Below are 18,465 nucleotides of genomic sequence, written 5' to 3' on the forward strand. Positions count from 1 at the left end.
GCATGGGTGGTAGATAAGGAAGTGAGATGCAGTGGGGTCAGATGAGATACCGTACACATACCCTTGGGCAGGTTTAGATGGGTCTGAAGACCTGGCAATTGGCAGCAGACTCCCAAGGTCAGACACCAAAGTGGTAATGCAGCAAAATAAAGGGGCATCATCTGTAATAAAGTCCATGTATTAAAAACTGGCAAAGTAGAGACGAGAGAGAGACAGAGAGAGAGAGACAGAGAGAGAGAGACACGAGAGAGAGAGACACGAGAGACAGAGACACGAGAGACAGAGACACGAGAGACAGAGAGACGAGGAGAGAGAAGGAGAGAGAGAGAGAGAGGAGAGAGAGAGAAACGAGGAGAGAGAGAGAGAGAGAGAGATATTTACAATGCAATGGTGACTCCACGCGAGAGAGAGACTCCACCACAGAAGGAGGAAATGGTTGGACTGTCTCAGGATGGAGATAGTGATCATGTCCTGATTGCTAATTGCTTTTTTGCTGCTATGGCAACACTGCTGCTTTGCCAATTTACTTTTTTTGTAACAAGCTTCAGAACTAAACTAATGTTTTTCTTAAAAAAAAAAATCAGTGTTTGGCCATGTCAGATTTGACCCCAAAATTATATTCACAGGCACGCCAAGACGATTCACTAACAAGGGCCTGTTGTTTATCAGAAAGAAAATTGGAAAAAGATGAAACAATGACTTCCACATGTGAGAGAGCTGTGAATCTGTGACATTCTAGCTCAGCAACAAGCGGGTGTTAGCAATGAGCCACATCTGACACTGCTCCTCGGGGAAACTAGGCAACTGTTGTCTGATGAAGGGACCAGTGGATAATAATGGTCACCTCAGGAGTGGTGATGTTTAGAGAATGCAGGGTTGGACTAGTAATGAGGCCCAATATCCTGCATTATAAATGATGAGAATTTTTGCTGTTGCAATGATCAGTTGTCCAAACCTATCGAGAAGAGTGTGGTCCGATTGCGAAGTCACCACAGAATATTCTTAAACCTTCCCAACATTAGCACAGACAAGCAAGAGACAAAGCAACTTCACACTCCCTGACCATTGCCCACTTTGGCATTCTTGGAATTGCTTTACAAAAAAAACACCAGGGGACAAGATTTCTTAGCGTTCAGGCAGTCAAGGCTTTAACCAATCAACAGCACTTATACCACAACAAGAATCCCCATCTTCCATTATCTTATTAGTACTACTCTGCCACATGGTTTAGAACAGGGTTAAGAACCTAACAGCCTGTGGGCCGGATCTGACCCACGGCTCAATTTCATCCGGCGTGCAGCAAGATTTCTGAAAAATATAGAACTATGACAGTTGTGCCTTCAAAACAGCATTTATCATCATCGTTATGAATTTGCTTTGCATAAAAAGGTCAGCAAGATTACTACAATATTACTTAACAACGCAACATTCAAGTTCAGCCATCACATTATAACAGCCGACGAGTTGAGAAAAACTAAATTAAGTTGATTTTTTATTGGTGTGTGGCCCACAACTGATTTTGTCCATGTGTGAATGGCCTGTGATAAGATAAAGGTTCCCTACCCCTGGTTTAGGAACAACATAGGGTCGCAGAGTAAGAAAGGGTCGTACGGAAGGGAGGATGTCCTCCAGGAAAGAATTTCCATTGACCAGGTCACCTTCCCTCAATCGCCACTTCTCTTGGGTTTGAAAAACAAATCTCGTACATAAAGGGAGAGGTGATGGACCCCATCAAAACGGCAGAACTCACCGCATAGAAAAACACAACTGCCGCTTATTTCAGGAGGGAGAAGCCGCAAAGTGTTGATTGTGCCGTAAATGACGGAGTGATGCCATTTTGGCCCAACCAGTCCATGCCGGCTCTCCATGGAGCAATCCAATCAGTCCCGTTCCCCCGCTCGATCCCTATAGTCCTGCAAGTTTATTTCCTTCAGAGTGCCCATTCAATTTCCTTTTGAAAACATTGATCTTCTCTGTTTCAACCACCCTTGTAGGCAGCGAGTTATCGATCCTTACCACTCGCTGTGTAAAAAAAAGTCCTTCCTCATATTTCCCCTGCATCTCTTGCTCAAAGCCTTAAACCTGTTGTCCTCTAGACCTTATGCCATCACTCAGTGGGAACAGCTTTTCCTTGTCTATCTCATCTAAACCTGTCAAAATATTGCAAACCTCTGTCAAATCTTCCCTCAATCTCGTGTGCTCCAGGGAGAGTGACCCCAGCTTTTCCAACCTAACCTTGTAGCTAAAATTCCCCATCCCTGAAACCATTCTGGTAAATCTCCTCTGCACTGCATCAAGGACCCTCATAACGTTCCTAAAGTGCGGTGTTCAGAACTGGACACAATACTCTCATTGTGGCCTGACTTAGAGTTTTATAAAGGTTCTGCATAAACTCCTTGCTTTTGAACTCAAATCCTCCATTTATGAAGCCCACAATCCCATGTGCTTTGCTAACCACCTCTCTCAAAATTTCCTGCATGGATTAGAGTGATACACACAACTAACTTATTGTATCATATTCAGATAGTCTGCAAGTTCCCTTCCAAGCCAAACACCATCCTGATTTGGAACTATGTCGCCGTTCCTTCACTGTCGCTGGGTCAAAATCCTGGAACTCCCTTCCTAACCGCACTGTGGGGTGTACCTACACCACAGGGACTACAGCGGTTCAAGAAGGCAGCTCACCACCACTTTGACAGGCAATTGGGGATGGGCAACAAATGCTGGTCTAACCAGTGATGCCCACATCCTGTGAACAAATTTTTAAAAATGCAGAATAAAATTAGAGCAAGGCCAATTAGGCAGGAAATGGAGAAGCACTTTTTTTTCACACTAAGGGATAGCAGGAATTTGGACATCTCACCCCTAAAGGCTGTAGATGCTGGGACAATTTTGGCTTTCAAAACTGAGATCTGAAGATTTTTTTTTGGGGGTGGGGGGGAGGCGTTGGTGGGGGGGGTAAGGGCATCAAGGGATATGGAGCTAAGGCAGGTAAATTGAATCGAGTTGCAGATCGGCCATGATCTAGTTGAATGGTGGAGCAGGAATGAAGGGTTAAATGGCCTCCTGTTCCTACTTAACGGAAGGCAGCATCTAATATACCAACACTGAACAAGGTGAATGCCCAGAGGCGCGAGGAAACTACCTCTAACATACAAGAGCAGCGATGACCTTCACTGATGCTGGTAATGCATGGCAGATGGTTGCCTGTGCCTACTGGGCTCTATGGTCCAGTTGGTATACCTCGATCTGAACTTCCTCCACTGTGACCATGGCAGCTGATCCTATCGTGGTAAGGTTATCACCTGAGGCCGTAGCTCCTGTGAATCATGTCCTTCACTACTCTCTGAAGTCCCAGCTTGCCTCTCCTTCTCCTCCCCCAGCTGCCCCCACAGTACTATATCTAACGGTCACTACATTACGCATTATCAGGGGGAAGACATGTTCAGTACTGTTTATCTCTTTTTAAAAAAGACTTGAGCCTAACGCCTAGCACTTGCACATCCCGAGTCCGAAGGTTGTGGAATCCATCCCACTCCAGAGATTCGAGCACAAAAAAAAAACCAATGATGACTCTCCCATTGCAGCACTCCCTCTGCACTGCAGCGCTGGAGGTTCTGTCTTTCAGATGAGATGTTAAACCAAGGCCCCTTCTGCCATCTCAGGTGGATGCAAAAGATTCCAAGGCACTATCTTGAAGAACAGCAGCGCCCCTTCACCAACACTCATCCCTCAATCGACATTAGTGAAGGCAGATTTTCTTTGTCATTAAAACCTTGCCGACTGTGGGAGCTTTGTGTGAGTAAACTGCTGCATTTCCTATTTTACAACAGTGACTACACTCCAAAAAGAGTACTTATTCGGCTGTAAAGCAATTTGGGTCATCCCAAGGTTATAATAGGTGCTATATAAATGCAAGTCTTCTGCAGAGATAATTAAAATCTCTCATTAAATTATTCCCCCCCCCCGCAAAACTCACTGGGTTCCACAGACTGGCACTGGAAACTCCAGTGGGGGATCAGAGGAGCCCAGTAGAAAATCTGGTTGCTGGAGTAACCACTTGTTGCTGGGATCCGGCCTAGTAAAAGCCAGAACCTCCCGCTCATCAGGAGGAAAACGATCTATCAGGAGTGCTCACAGGGTGAAGTCGAACCAGAAGCCCCCTAATGCCAGAAGTTTCCATCCCACTTGAGACCTCGCTTTTTGACTGGAGGCTGCAGCACCGCGAGTGGCCGGCAGATAGGCCTCATCATCTGGGCACAGTGGATGGCTCGGAGCCCCAACATTATGGGCCGGTTGCCCAACTAACACAGCAGAGGTCAGAGAGCACACAATGGGTCTGGCAGGGGAGTGCTGGCTTGGTTGAAGACAGAATCCCCCAAAAAGATAGCCAGGAAATGGATTTCCTGATGGCACAAGCAGGTAGACCTTAGCGATAATCCACATCAGCCTGCGGCAAGTCAGGTATCTTCCAAAATGACCCTGATAGCAGCACTACCCCCGTCATAAGCAACGGAATCACATCCCACAGATATTTGGGGCCATGAGCCACTGAGGATTTGGCCTCAGTGTTTGACTGGACTCTGCAGTTGGTTAACACCCTCAAACTGATCCTAAATGGAACTTAACGAGGCCTTAACAAATCAGCTTTCTTTCTCACTCCCCCCCCCTCAACATCCATTATTCCATTTCAAATGGATAGGAACCACATTGACAAACGGTTACTGTGTCGATCGATTTTAAGAACCAATTTTCTGGACTAGAAACCCAACGACCAGTCAGGCCCAGAATATTTAGGCCTGTCAAATTTTAAACCGGCCTCATTTTTCACTAAAACAAAGAAATGCTACAATTAAAGTCTCCATTGAAACCACAATCACAACAGCTAAACAGATGAATTTAATAACTCAGATCTTAGAACCACGTTGTCCCCTTCACTATCCTGCCTTTACTTGAAAAATGGGACGAACTAGGCTCTGAAGGGCAGAGTTCAATTCTGAAGATAACTGCAGCCTCTGCTTCTTTGTCAGGCTGAATTTTAACCAACACAGGATGTGTGACGTTTCATAGTCGTTCAACATCAGAGAAGGTGACAAAATTCCAACATCTCACTCTGGAGGAGGGCTGCGGAGAATTAATATTTCTAGAATTTTAATTGTTAATGTATATTATCCAGGGAAGAACAAGTCAGGGAACATTGCAGCTTTCAGAATAAAAAGTGCAGTGGGAAAGAGTGTTGCCTCACACCACAACATGTACAGGCAACTTTCACAATGTCACTCTGTTCACCTGCAGAAGGAGACAACAAATGGCAACAAACCAAGGGGACAGGAAATGCTCTGCCCTCAAGATCTCAACTGCTTCCTTTCCATGGAAGGGAAAAAGCCCCGAGTCTGGTACAAAGGCACCAGGTTTAATTCACGCGAATGACGCAGCTAGCTGACCTTTAGGTAAAAAGGTGTTAAAATGACAAATGAGCGTATCCCCGGGCGAGAAACATAGAAACGAAAAGAGGTGGCACATTGCTGAGAGTGTAACCTGCTCTGATGGCTAGGTTACCACATCAACGTTGGTGCAGAGAGGGGTTCTGGGAACAAAACTCCAAACAAGTGCATATATTATGAAGACCCATTAACTCATTGTGGCTGGTGTTGCTTATTTTCCCCATGTACGTCACTCTAAAACAAAAACCAAGTTCCATTCATAGAAATGGGCTACATGGAGAATATAAAACTTCCAACATTCTCAAATGCTGTTGGCTCCCATCTACACAGGTACCGAACCCCATATCTGGGAATCTCGGGACCGGACATGTGCCGGATTCGGGGATTTTACAGATTTTGGGTCCTAGGCCTAGCATGTACTTATAATACATAAAATAAAGTATGAAAAATGAAGAATAAGAGGGTTTGATACAAATTACTACCAAGGGCACCAGCTTCAAAATGTAGCCAGTCTTCAGGTTCTTCTGAATATTGAGGTGCCGGATAACAGGTCCGGTGCCTGTATTGAGTCAGGAACTTGGTCTTCTACACTACTCATCCCCCTTTCTCCACTAGCGGAAATCACAATCCTACTTTCAATTCACTCAAACAAGAAACACAGGCCATTATAGAATCTTGCAACACAGGATGGAGATCCCCCAACGCCTGCATCAACCCCTTGAAAGAACGACCCAGTCCGTCCTGGGCAATAACAGCTAATGATGTCCAGAGCCAAGAATTAATTAAGAAATCCCATTCCCCTGGGACTTTCCCCGCAGCTCTGCCCTTTTTTTTTTGGTGAAGCATTTATTCAATTACCTTTGGAAAGTTACTACCAAATCTGCTCCCACCACTGTCAGGCAGCACATTCCAGATCACAACAGGTCAAAGGGAATAAACAAAGTGGCGTATTCTGGAATCTTACTCAAGGATTCTCACATGGAGGTGGCAGCTTTTCCCTTTCAAACATACCACTAGGTAGTCAACTTATACTGGGAGAGGGGACTTTACTACTGTTAGTCGTATTTTTAAGAGTTAGCGTTTGTAAATGATTTGAATAAGTGTCCCCTTGCTGAAAAGGTGGAAAAAGATGTCTGGACTTTGTTCAAAAACTCTAGAATCCCACCTCCCATTGCCACTATCTCTCGTTACTACCACACGAAAGGAACCATGCGAGGGAATGAAGCAGACGACGCTGTTATTCCACAAGGAAGATATAGAACGAATGGACGATAAGATAGGCCAAACCCCTATTTTGTAAAATTCACAAACAGTACACAATTGATTAATAATTTAATGAACTCAATCTGATAACATATGACCTACAGACACAAATACAAAACGCAGAGTGCCGTAAACCTTACATTTCTACTCTACAACTTAAGGAGACCTGCATTTTGCAATGTATTGTAATTCATTGTATGCTGACATGATCATAATTGTACAATCCTTTTATTATTTTATTTAAATTACCGTCTATAACCATATCATGAAACATAATTACTTTTTTTATTTCCTATCATCACATTTCAGCACCTGCCACCATGATATTTTTTCAATAAACCAATTATCTCTCTATTTAAAAGCAGATGATTTTTCCAGTCTCCACCTTCTTTTCCCACACGAAGGAGCACAGCCAGAATTAGAACGATAGAATGGTTACAGCTCAGAAGGCGACCATTCGGCCTGTCATGTCCATGCTGGCCCTCAGCACGAGCAAACCAGCTGATCCCATCCACCCCCTGCCCTTTACCAGCAGGAGCCCTGCAAATTCTCTCTTCAGGTGCTTATCCAGTCGCCTTTTGACAGCTCCAATCGTACCTACCACCACCCGCTCGGGCAGCGCATTCCAGATCATAACCACTCGCTGCACAAACAAGTTTTTCCTCATGTCACCATTGGCTCTCTTGTCAACCACCTATTACGAAGCTACGCTTTATAAAAATAACTTTATATGTATGCACGGGCTGAGAAAGACTGGCTTAAGTTTTAAAAGAACTAAAACAACAAGATGTTAAGATGGCTGCCAGGAATCAGGTGACTTTTATAACCTCTGCGCAGGCTCAGAATTACTTCAAGTCTCAAGAAAGTTCTTAATGAAATGACCTTGGGTGGGGGTGCCCTCCCTTGAATGGACATGCGGAGACAAAACCATCTGTAGAATTCACACCTATTTTCTGCACTGATTCAAAATTCAAAAAGTCCAGATTTTTGTGTCTCCGAATGACACTTAAAGAGCTGTTGAGGAACCAGTTAATCATAAGTAAGTGTGAACAGCCATTATCCATTCCTCATTGTTAAGCAATGGCTTCTAACTTTGAATCATTTATATGCACAATGGAAACATTGATCATATGGTCACATGACCAAAACTGATTTCAGATAACAAATCTTCTTTATTCCAAGAGCCAGGGAGAAACATGCCAGTCTAGAAGCGAACAGAGAAGATGATCCCAGTGTGGACCTTCCTCTCTCTCTCTCTCTCCCCACCTATTTTTTTATAAGCTCAAGCCCTGTCTGTTTATTTAATTATCCACGTGCCACAGGCAAAGATTTTTTGTAAAAAATTCAACCCAGAAGCTGCTGTCTCCAGAAGGAAATCAGTTGTTTTGTTCATTAACTGATAGCCAAGCAAAAGCTGGTCTTACTGGGCAAAGTCCTCCTGACTCCCTTCAACGTAGCTAGACTCCAGGCTGCTCTTCATAAACACTTTTCCGATGTTACCACATGTAGTGCAGAGAGGAATGATTCAATTACCGTGTTGGACCTGTGCACCAGTGACATTGCTCCCTCTTTCTGGCAAGTCCACCACAGCAAGACAAGTTCCTAATGGAAGTTGGTACTCTCATGTCATACTAAGGGAGTGCTGCATTGTCAACGGTGCTATCCTTCAGATTGGACATTACACTGAAGGCCCCGCTACCTGTTTTGGTGATTCAGGTGGATGATAAAGATCCCACTATTTGAAGGAGAGGAGGGCCTTCTCGTCTTGTCCTGTGTTCAATCGACACCATCAAAAGCAGATTAGCTGCTCATTAAGTCCAATGTTGTTTGTGGGATCTTGACAAGTACAAAACAGCTGCCATGTTTATTTTACACCATAACAACTGTCAAAACAGTTCAAAAAGTACTTTGTTAAAAGGAAAGCGCTTTGGGGTGACCAGAGGCCATGAAAAAGCACTTACATAAATGCAAGTCCTTTACTTTCTTTCACCATTCAATAATGGGCTTCTTTCCTTCACGTCGTTGGATCTTTCCATGTCACACACCAGCCCACAAAGCAAGAAGGATTTGTGAAATCCCAAGACTCCTGCGACAGCTAAGTTTTTAAACTCTCCTTGTGATGTTGAAATTGAGGTGGTCTCCGGGCTGGTTTTCACCAGGCTGGTTTGTTCTAATTGCACTTGCTGCCGCTGATACATTTAACCAGCTATACAATGGTACAGGTCAAGTATCCTTTACCCATAAATCCAAAAACCACACTTTTTTGTTTAAACCTCGTCAACGCTTAGCGCAGGAAGTCAGCTTGTTTGCACTGTTTACCTTGCGATTTTTGTGGGGAACGTGTCAAAAAGAAACTTATTACACATCCCCTGTATTTATCATTCAGTGATGCATTTTACTTTTCTAGCCGTTTTACTTTACTTCAGGCTACAGCTAGTCTAGGCTTAGGCTATTGCATTGGAGTTTTATATGCAATTTACGATAACAGAAATTATCTAATTCCAAATGCAACCGGCCCAGAGGGTTTCGGATAAAGGATACTCGACCTGTATCTTAAAGAAAAATTGTACATTGCGCCCTTCAACACAAAAAGACAACAGGATTTTTTTTTTAAGAGAAAGTCTGTCAGCTGAACTGGTGAAATGAGCTAGGGGGCAAGTTTGCAGACATAAGGAAAAGGACTGAAAGACTAGGGTTAGCCACACTCAAATATTCATCAGGCGTAGCGTCAGCATTATTGGTTCAACAGACCCAAGTCCCAAATGAGGTGCCTATGGGACTGATCGGATGGCTCTACAGGGAGCTGGCATGGACTCGATGGGCTGAATGACCTCCTTCTGAGCTGCATTGACTCCCTAACACCGAAGCAGATGCTCCAGCTGGTTCAGCCAGATGTTTACAATGAGGTTATTGGCCATGTCTCGTCCATGCCAGATATCTTAAAATAAAGATTATTTAAAAAGATAAAAGGGGATTTTTTTTTTTTTGGTAGGGGTGGGGGGAAAGAGGGGGGGAAAAATAATAGGCTGTATCGTTTCAGCTGTCCCAGGTATTCAGGTCTATCGAAGCAGTGACTGGAACTAAATACATAAAGGGACATGAGTGACGCCATATTACCCATTTTTTGTCCCTGCCCTTCATAATTTCAGCCCAGATGTGTGGTGCAGGCAAAGCAAGATTCCGTGCACAAAGTTGGAAGGTTCCTCCCTTACTAAAAACAAATAACTGTTTAAAAATTAAAAGCAGCTCATTAAGGAAACCCGTTAGGTGACTTTGGCCGGGTTAGCAGCTGAGCCTAACCCCATCCTTTTATACCGGATAAGGAGGAGTTCAGAATACACTTTTGAAAACAGATAGAGAGAGTAGGAATTGCAAAGTTCTTGCCAACTTCAATCATTGAAAGACATTCCATCTTCAATACCACGAGTCATTCCGTGTCCCATTGTTTTACATGATAGAGTCAACAAACTTGCAAAAAGATGGAAAAAAACTGAAGACAAGGTTCAACTGACTTACATTATGGATAATGTTGTAACGAAGAGCCTTATACCGAGGCTAGGTTTCAGGGACAAATAATTTCTCATCATGTTGATCTTTGGCTGTGGCACTCAGAATTTAATAGCTCACGTACACGGTTCATTTATTACCAATAGCTTCCTCTTAACTCACTATTACACAAGAAGCAGACACTGACAAACAGTAGAATAGAAATGAGGGGAAGTTATACTCAAACTGCAGGGTGATCTGCTCAGACCATTCCTTGGAGTACTGCATCCGAACCTAGTTGCCGGTTAACTAGGGAGCACAAAGGCTGGAGATAATTCAGAGAACAGCCACTCCGAGGTTGATGTCAGGACTGCGAGGAAGACTGGAGAAGCTAGAGCTTGGCTTCTCATTTTTTACGAAGAGCTGATGCCCATCCTAAACATCTTCCAGTTCTGACAAACCGTCACCGACCCAAAACGTTAACGTTTTTTGTGCTCTCCACAGATGCTGCCTGACCTGCTGGGTGTTCCCAGCATTTTCTGCTTCTATGTCCAGCATCCTCAGTATTTAGCATTTGTTTAAAACATTCAGCCACAGCATCAAAGACACTGAACCTTGCATTTGCTACTCTGCCCAGTTCAGTTACTCAAGTGTTTAAACCCACTGAAGTAATGTAAGAATGATTGCCAATAATTGTGAGTAAGTGTGTGCATGTGTGTGTGTGTGTGCACACAGAGTGTAGATTTTATTTATACTACACCTGACATTTTACTGAAAGCAAATCCCAGCACTTCAATCCCTTTATTTTGGTTTATTTCAGGTGAACTTGCCCCCTCATTAGTTTCCCATCAGTTCACCATGAAATTATCTCCACTTGCTGGCCAACAGGTTTGTTTTTTTGACATTGATTCAACACACAAAAAAACACAGCCAATGTGCAATCTTGAGAAAAATGATTGCATTGCTGGTTAAAACTGTCAATGGCAGCAAGCTCAAACAGAACAACAAAGCCTAGTATAACCCAGTTAGCTGAGAACCTTAGTTTCCGTTATCGAGATGAAAAATGAAACTATAAACGACAAAGTGCAGGAGGCTTAACCTGTCAGAGATCATCCTGGCAATTTGAGGATTAATACTGCTTGCTTTGTACAAATAATCTTGTTTTACATAAGTGCAAGCTTTAACTGCCATCTACGTTGGTACTGAAACTTCACAATATTGCATTGTGAAGTTTCTAGATTAACGACCATGATTAGAACCATCAATCTGCAGCAGACACACAAAGAAATCAGGACCAAAAGCAGCTGATTTCAACAACATCCAATATACCTGTTCTAAACAGAGCGAGACTCCCAAATATAACAGAAGAAATCACATTAATCCAAGTCATTCGAGGTCAATCTCTTTCTTTGGGAAATACCTACAGAGAGTGGAGGAAATGCCACTTAGGAGAGGCAGCAGAGTGTAACTTGCACAAAGTTACAGTTTGCCATTTTAGCGTGTGAACCCTCAACATACTCTGCAACTGGTCCTTTAATGGAGGTGTTAACTCACTGAAAATGAACAGGTTAATTAATGCCTGTTTTGGACAGAAGAACATTGCGTGGATGTATTGGATGCCTGTGTGCAAATACCACGTTCTGAATGTGCGTCTTAGCGGGCATTTACACTACACTGAAGTTGGAGAAGCTGGAGTGGTTCTGCTCGAGATTGGGGGGAGATTTGATAGAGGTGGACAAGATGACATGAAATAGGCAAAGAAAAGCTACTCCCATTAGCTGAGGGCACAAGGACTAGGGGACACAGATTGAAGTCTTTTGGCAAAGGATGCAGGGGGAATGTGAAAAAAGAACTTTTTTTTAAAAAATGTAGCAAGTGGTAATGACTTAGAACTTGCTGCCCACAAAATTGGGGTGGGGTGGGGGGTGGAAGCGGAGATAATCAATGATTACAAAAGGAAATTGATGGGCGCTTGAAGGAAATAAACTTGCAGGGTTATGGGGATAGGGTAAGGGAATGGAGCTGACTGGATTGTTCTACATAGAGTCAGCATGACTCAATGGGCTGAATGGCCTCCTTCTGTGCTGAAGTGACTCAATCCATAAGAACTGACAGTAGATAACACTCGGTCCATGATCCCCTGCACTGGTTTTGATCTGTGGGAATCAGAGAGGAACTGTCCAGAGTCCTATATCTCTTATTGGGCTTGTGTTTCTCGTCATCTGATTTTTTTTTTGAAGATGACATGGCTGTGGAGGGGCAGAAGGATTGTTTAGTCACCATGTTCCCATCTTCATGGAGAGGGGCAGGCCCGATGGGCTAGCTGCTCTTTACCTGCCGGTCAATTTCATATGTTATCACAGTGCAAATGTAGCCATGGTATCATGACACAACCAGCACGAGTGAAATAGTGCGGTTCACTGAAAGCAGCAGTCTGGCTTCACTTCAGTCAGTTTTGGTATTCACATGCAAATTACACGACACAATATCCGCCATGCAAAATAATTTAGGCTTTGCATTGACGCTAAACCCATGAGTTATGAGCACATCTGTGCAGTGCAGGGATATGAACAGGAATATTAAGGGTTACACTCTTATGCTAAAACAAATCCCTGAGAGTCGCCTCAAATCGTGCCTCCTAACAAGGTCACAAGCATTGTGCGTGCGTCATGGACTCTCCCCAAGGACAATAAAATTCCTTGAGCCTCTTCTTATAACTTACGTTGTGTCAGCCTTCTGATTCCGAAGGTTCAAGTACCACCCCAAAGATCTGAATTAAAAATCCAGCCTGACACTCCAGCGCAGTACAGAGGGACTGTCACACTGTCACAAGGTGCCATCTTTCAGATGAGACATTCAAGCAAGGCTCCATCTGCCCTCTCAAGTGGACACAAGATATCCCATAAAAACTATTTCTAAGATGAACAGGGATGTTCTCCATGATGTCCTGGTCAATATTTATCCCTTAACCTGCAGCTCTGGAACAGATTTGGTCATTATCTCCTTCCTATGTGCAAATTGGCTGTAAAGTGCTTTGGGACATCCTGAGGTTTTGAAAGGCATTATATAAATGCCAGTCTTCCTTTCATGGCCTCAATCCTAACATAATTATCACTTTTTCTTAACCTTTTCAACAAATCAATCTTCATTTTTAAATTAAGGACTCTTTAAAAACTGCACACAATATTCCAAATGTAGAGTTACTGATGAGGTGACGTGAGTTAAAAATTAACCTAATTGGATACAAATTCAATCTTGTACGTGCTCTGTCCTGTACTTTCATCATTTGATGAAATACTCAGAAACATTCCATGTTGATTAGTTGTTGGATGACAAGTTTTCACTTTGCCTTGTGGTTGGGATATTTTAATGGCCTCCATTCCACACATCTAACATTTAGTTAATGATTCATTTCGGGGATAAACAATCTCACTGCTAACAAAAACACTTAAAATGCAAAAAAGCACATTAAAGGCTGACTAGGAACTCTGTTGATCAAGTGCAAAGTATTTTTTTTTTACATAGAATTTGTTCACGGGATGTGGGCATCGCTGGCTAGGCCAGCATTTATTGCCCATTCCCTAGTTGCCCTTGCGAAGGTGGTGGTGAGCTACCATCTTGAACTGCTGTAGTCCAGGTGGTGTGCGAATACCCTAAGTGCTGTTGATAAGCCACGACCCAAAATAGAAAAATATCAGTCAGTCCTGAGATTGCTCCCAAGTGTCCATTAATCCTGAAATTTCACAGAGCATTTACCAGTAAATAATATAACTTCTATCACCAGCTACAGAATGAAGAACAAATTTATCATCCATTTAACTCCACAGCATGCACTAAAGGATGATGCCCCTCCAGGCAGGGATTTGAAGCTTTTGTTTTAAATGCAGGCATTATGACAAGGATTAAATTTCTCTTGGCAAGGCTTAAGAGGTAATTCCAAGTAAATCTGCAATAAAAATCAGGAACGTGGTATGTTGGGGAATGCCACTTTTACTTTTTCAGGGCAAAGGCATAAAACAACAACGTGCATTCATATAGCATCTTTAACACTGCAAAAAGTCACAAGAGTGTGGTCAAACAAATATTATACCAAACCACAAAAGGAGATGTTAGGACAGATGGCCAAAGGCTTGTTCAAAGGGGAAGGTTTTACACGAGGGTCATAGATGTCATGGTAGAATTGCCACAAGAGTCTCCAGCTATAATTTTGGCAAGAAACCCAGTGGAAAAGTTTAAGAAGCTGTTCACACCATTTCTCAACAGTCTCCACTGTAAAAGTTATGGTTAATTACTAGTGTTTTGCTTCGTCTCCATCAACATATCCTCCACATGAGGCCAGATGATTCAATCGATGGAATCTGTTTCCAACAACCAGGACCTAACAATTTGCTGCTTTAAAAAAAAAATCCCCATCTCTCAGGGCACCTCGAACCTGCCAGAACCTCCTGTACACTTGATCCTGGCAAATCTTGTGGTGGGGTTGGGGTGGGGGGGGGGGGGGGTGAGGGGGTGAGGTGCGAGGCAGTGGGGTGTCCCGGGAAGGAGAAAGAGAGATAAATAATGTCAATATAAAGACTATCTAATCTAGTATTATTAAAACTAACTATTATTATATATTTGCTGAAAAGAGAGGCATGTTGCCAAAGCTTTTCATCTTGCACTCATCAGGACAAACGCAAGAATGCTAAATTTCAAACAATCACAACAATTTACACTAGAGGAGAAGGGGGCGCCAACTGGTTAGAATTAGACTCTGACTGGCCAAGCGATGCCGTGGAGAGAACAATGGGGAACTATAACTGGCGTTCTGTACTACCAATCAACTAATTCACTCGAGCTTGTAACATGGCTTATTTATACTTGCTAGAAGCGACATACGTTCATACACAGGGACCCATTCTCTGCAAACAAAAGGAATATATATGTTCAAGTCTTTCACCTTTTTTTGAATCACCTGGAAGCCTGGGTAGCCTATTGTTCCCCTTTTCTCTAATGGCAACGCCTTGGCCAATCAGAGTTAGTTTGCCAGCCAATCAGCACCCTTGTCTCCTGTAGTAGAAATTGTTGTGATTGTTTGAAATTTGGCATTCTTGTGATTGTCCGGATGATTTCAAGACGAAAAGCTTCAACGCTTTTTTCAGTCTCTGCTTTCTGCAATATTCAAGTTCTGTACTACTAAGCGACTGATAATACATACACACACACACAAATATAAAAGATAACCACTAATAAATTCATTTGGGATTTCAAGGGAAACTTCTTTAACCAGAGAGCGATGTGAAAGTGGGACTCACTACCACAAGTAGTAATTGAGATGAATATCATAAATGACCAAAATAGCATAGATGCATTTAAAGGGAAGCTAGGTAAACATGAAAGAGAACAGAACGGAAAAATAATCAAGTTGGGAGATGGTGGTATAGTGTTAATATCGTTAGTCCAGAGGCTCAGCCTAATGCTCTGGGGGGCATGGGTTCAAATCCCACCACGGCAGCTGATGGAACTTAAATCCAATTAATTTTAAAAATCTGGAATAACCATAAAATAAAGCTATCATCAATTGTTATAAAAGCCCATCTGGTTCACTAATTCCCCTTTAGAAAGAGGAAATCTGCTGTCCTTACCCGGTCTGACCTACATGTGACTCCAGACCCACAGCAATGTGGTTGACTCTTAACTGCATTTGGGATGCTATCAAATGCTGGCCTTGATACCAACATCCCACAAACAAATTTTTAAAAAAACGATGAAGAGGGATGGGAGGAGGCTTCTATGGAACATTAACACTGGCATGGGCATGCTGGGTCAAATGGCCTGTTCCTGTGCTGGAAAATTTGAAAGTTACTGTTGAATCTGTTTCCACCAACCAGCACATTCCAGATCCTAACAATCTGCTGCTTAATAAAAAAAAAAATCACCATCTCTCCACTCAATCCTTCGCCACTCATTTTAAATCTGTACCCTCTGGTTACCAATCGTATCACCACTGGGAAAGGGGCCATTATCATGACATAAACTATGTATATACACACATCACACAAGGTCACGACAATATGGGCTGCCAAACGCTGGTGAAGATGTAAAGACTTTTTGTGGCAATAACCGTAATGAAGTACTATTTTTATATTATATGATTAGAATGAATCATTCATCGATAACGTGAGCAAAGCCTAGAAATCACGGTTGGTAATGTCACTGGAAAAATGCTAAATGCTTCTCTCCTGACATTCATTTTTACAAAAAGTATTAGGTATATGGAATAGCACCCATTTAGAATTGGTGAGTAATGTCTCCAACTAATATTAGCAACGGCAACTTGTGAATTCACAATGGTATGTGGTGTAGCAAGAGGCAGGCATTATCTGGTAACAGGTTACCCACAGCATGGCATGATTCACTGTTACAGTTGGCAGGGCAGTTTGAGAGGAGTATTAATCTCTCCAGCACATCAGGGTGTAGTCCCTGTAACATTGCATCAGTGGACTGGATGGAGGGAGAGAGGAGGAGAGGCAGCTAATTCTTCACAAGCCTGAAAGAGCTGAAGTGCCAGATTCAATGGGGAGCCAATCTGCTCTCACTCACACACACACAGAGAGAGGCAGATACAGCCACCTACACCAAGTGGGGATATCAATCCTGCCCCCTTCAATCCTTCCACCCAGTCAGTGTATGGGTTAAACAGACATTTCAACTGGTGAGAGAAATGCAACAACAACAAAAATAAATAAATAAATTACATGTAAAATGCCGAAATATTTGTCCAACGCATTCAAAAGTTCAGCAAAGCCTAAACTCGACTGACCCAACTTATTTTGTTTGGAAAAAAAAGGGGGGAGTGCAGCTGGGTGGATCCCCCTCTCTCTCTCTCTGACATGGGGTTTAAAACCTGCATCTTGAAATTAAAGCAGCGACAGAACAGACGGGTTAAAATGCAATAATCAGGGGGGTAAAGAAAAGATGCACAGACCTTGCGCGACCATCTCTCTGTGCCTGAGAGCTGATTGTAGCTGATTGTAGCTGATGCTGATTGTAGCTGATTGTAGCTGCTGCTGATCCCCTCTCTCTCTCTCCCTCTCTGTCTGTCTCTCTCTATCTCTCTAACCTCATTCAAGGAGGTAGCTTCCCAAACTCACTCACTTCTTCCTCGTCCACACGCGATTTATCATTTTTACCTTTTAAAGGGGAGGTTCCCCCCCGCCTCTGCCGACTGTAAATGCTGCAGCCCTACCAGACACCAGGGATGGTGCAATGCCTGCAACCTCTTCTCTTTTTTTGCAACCTCTTCCCTCTTTGCAATCTCTTCCCTCTTTGTCTGCATCAGTCGGAAATATGGATCTGTGCCCACACACTCTCCCTTTTAAATATTGTCCCACCCACAGATAGGAGGGGCAACAGAGCCCAGAATGTGTTTTTCTTCCCCCACTGCAGCATTCTAGTTCCTTGATGGATTTTTTTTTAAAAAACTCTCAATGTTCTTACAGCAAAAGTACAGGAGATTTAGCTTTATCAATACTTAACAGACCAGCATTTTTGAAAAAGATACCAGAACAAGTTCTTTCCCCACCCTCTATAAAAGCAATTGTCCCCACCCCCGTCTCAAAATTGTTCTGGCTGCCAGCACTGAATAAGCAGAAATCTCCTCCAAATAAATTTTAGCAAGACAGGATCCTCTTCGGTCCCCCATTCTAAACTCTGTTCCCAAGTTACTGACTCTATCCCTCTCCCTGTCTGAGGCCGAACCAGACAGTTGGCAACCTTGGTCTCATATTTAATTTCAAGAGCAGCTTCCTCCCACACCTTCACACTGCGACTAAAACCACCTACATCCACTTCAACTGCATTATTGTCCAACTTTGACCTTTCCGCAGCTGATCTGCGACTGAAACCCTCATTCATGACCTCCATTACTCCACAGTACTCCTGGCTGATCTCCCACATGTTCCCCTCCATAAACCTGCGATCATCCAAAACTCCTGCTGCCTCGAGTCCTGCTCACTGACCTACATTCGATCCCAGTCAAGAAATGTCTCCATTTTAAAATGATCATCCTTGTTTTCAAATCACTCCATGGCCTCGCCCCCTCCCTATTTTTACAACCCTCCAGATCTCTTCGCAACACTAATTCTGGCATCTTGAGTATGCCCGATTTTAATTACCTCACCATTGGCCTTCAACTACCTTGGTCCTGTTGTCTGGTGATGTTTGCGCCTGCACGCCATTGTAATGTGAAGCTGTTGGGCAGAGCAAGGATTAACGTGGGACTGGAGAATAG

At 43.2% G+C, this 18,465-nt stretch overlaps 1 protein-coding gene across 1 annotated transcript in view; it reads right to left on the reverse strand.

Moving 5' to 3' along the window:
- The window catches only part of LOC144668399 (multiple C2 and transmembrane domain-containing protein 2-like), a 474,049-nt gene extending 456,537 nt beyond the window's left edge, over positions 1 to 17,512 (reverse strand). The window contains exon 1 of the mRNA XM_078530407.1: positions 17,161 to 17,512. The gene's annotated coding sequence lies outside the window, so the exon portion shown is untranslated. The remainder of the gene's footprint in view (positions 1 to 17,160) is intronic.
- Between the last annotated feature and the right edge of the window lie 953 nt (positions 17,513 to 18,465).

The sequence above is a fragment of the Cetorhinus maximus genome, chromosome 26 (assembly GCF_964194155.1).
Source record: "Cetorhinus maximus chromosome 26, sCetMax3.hap1.1, whole genome shotgun sequence".
NCBI lineage: Eukaryota > Metazoa > Chordata > Chondrichthyes > Lamniformes > Cetorhinidae > Cetorhinus > Cetorhinus maximus.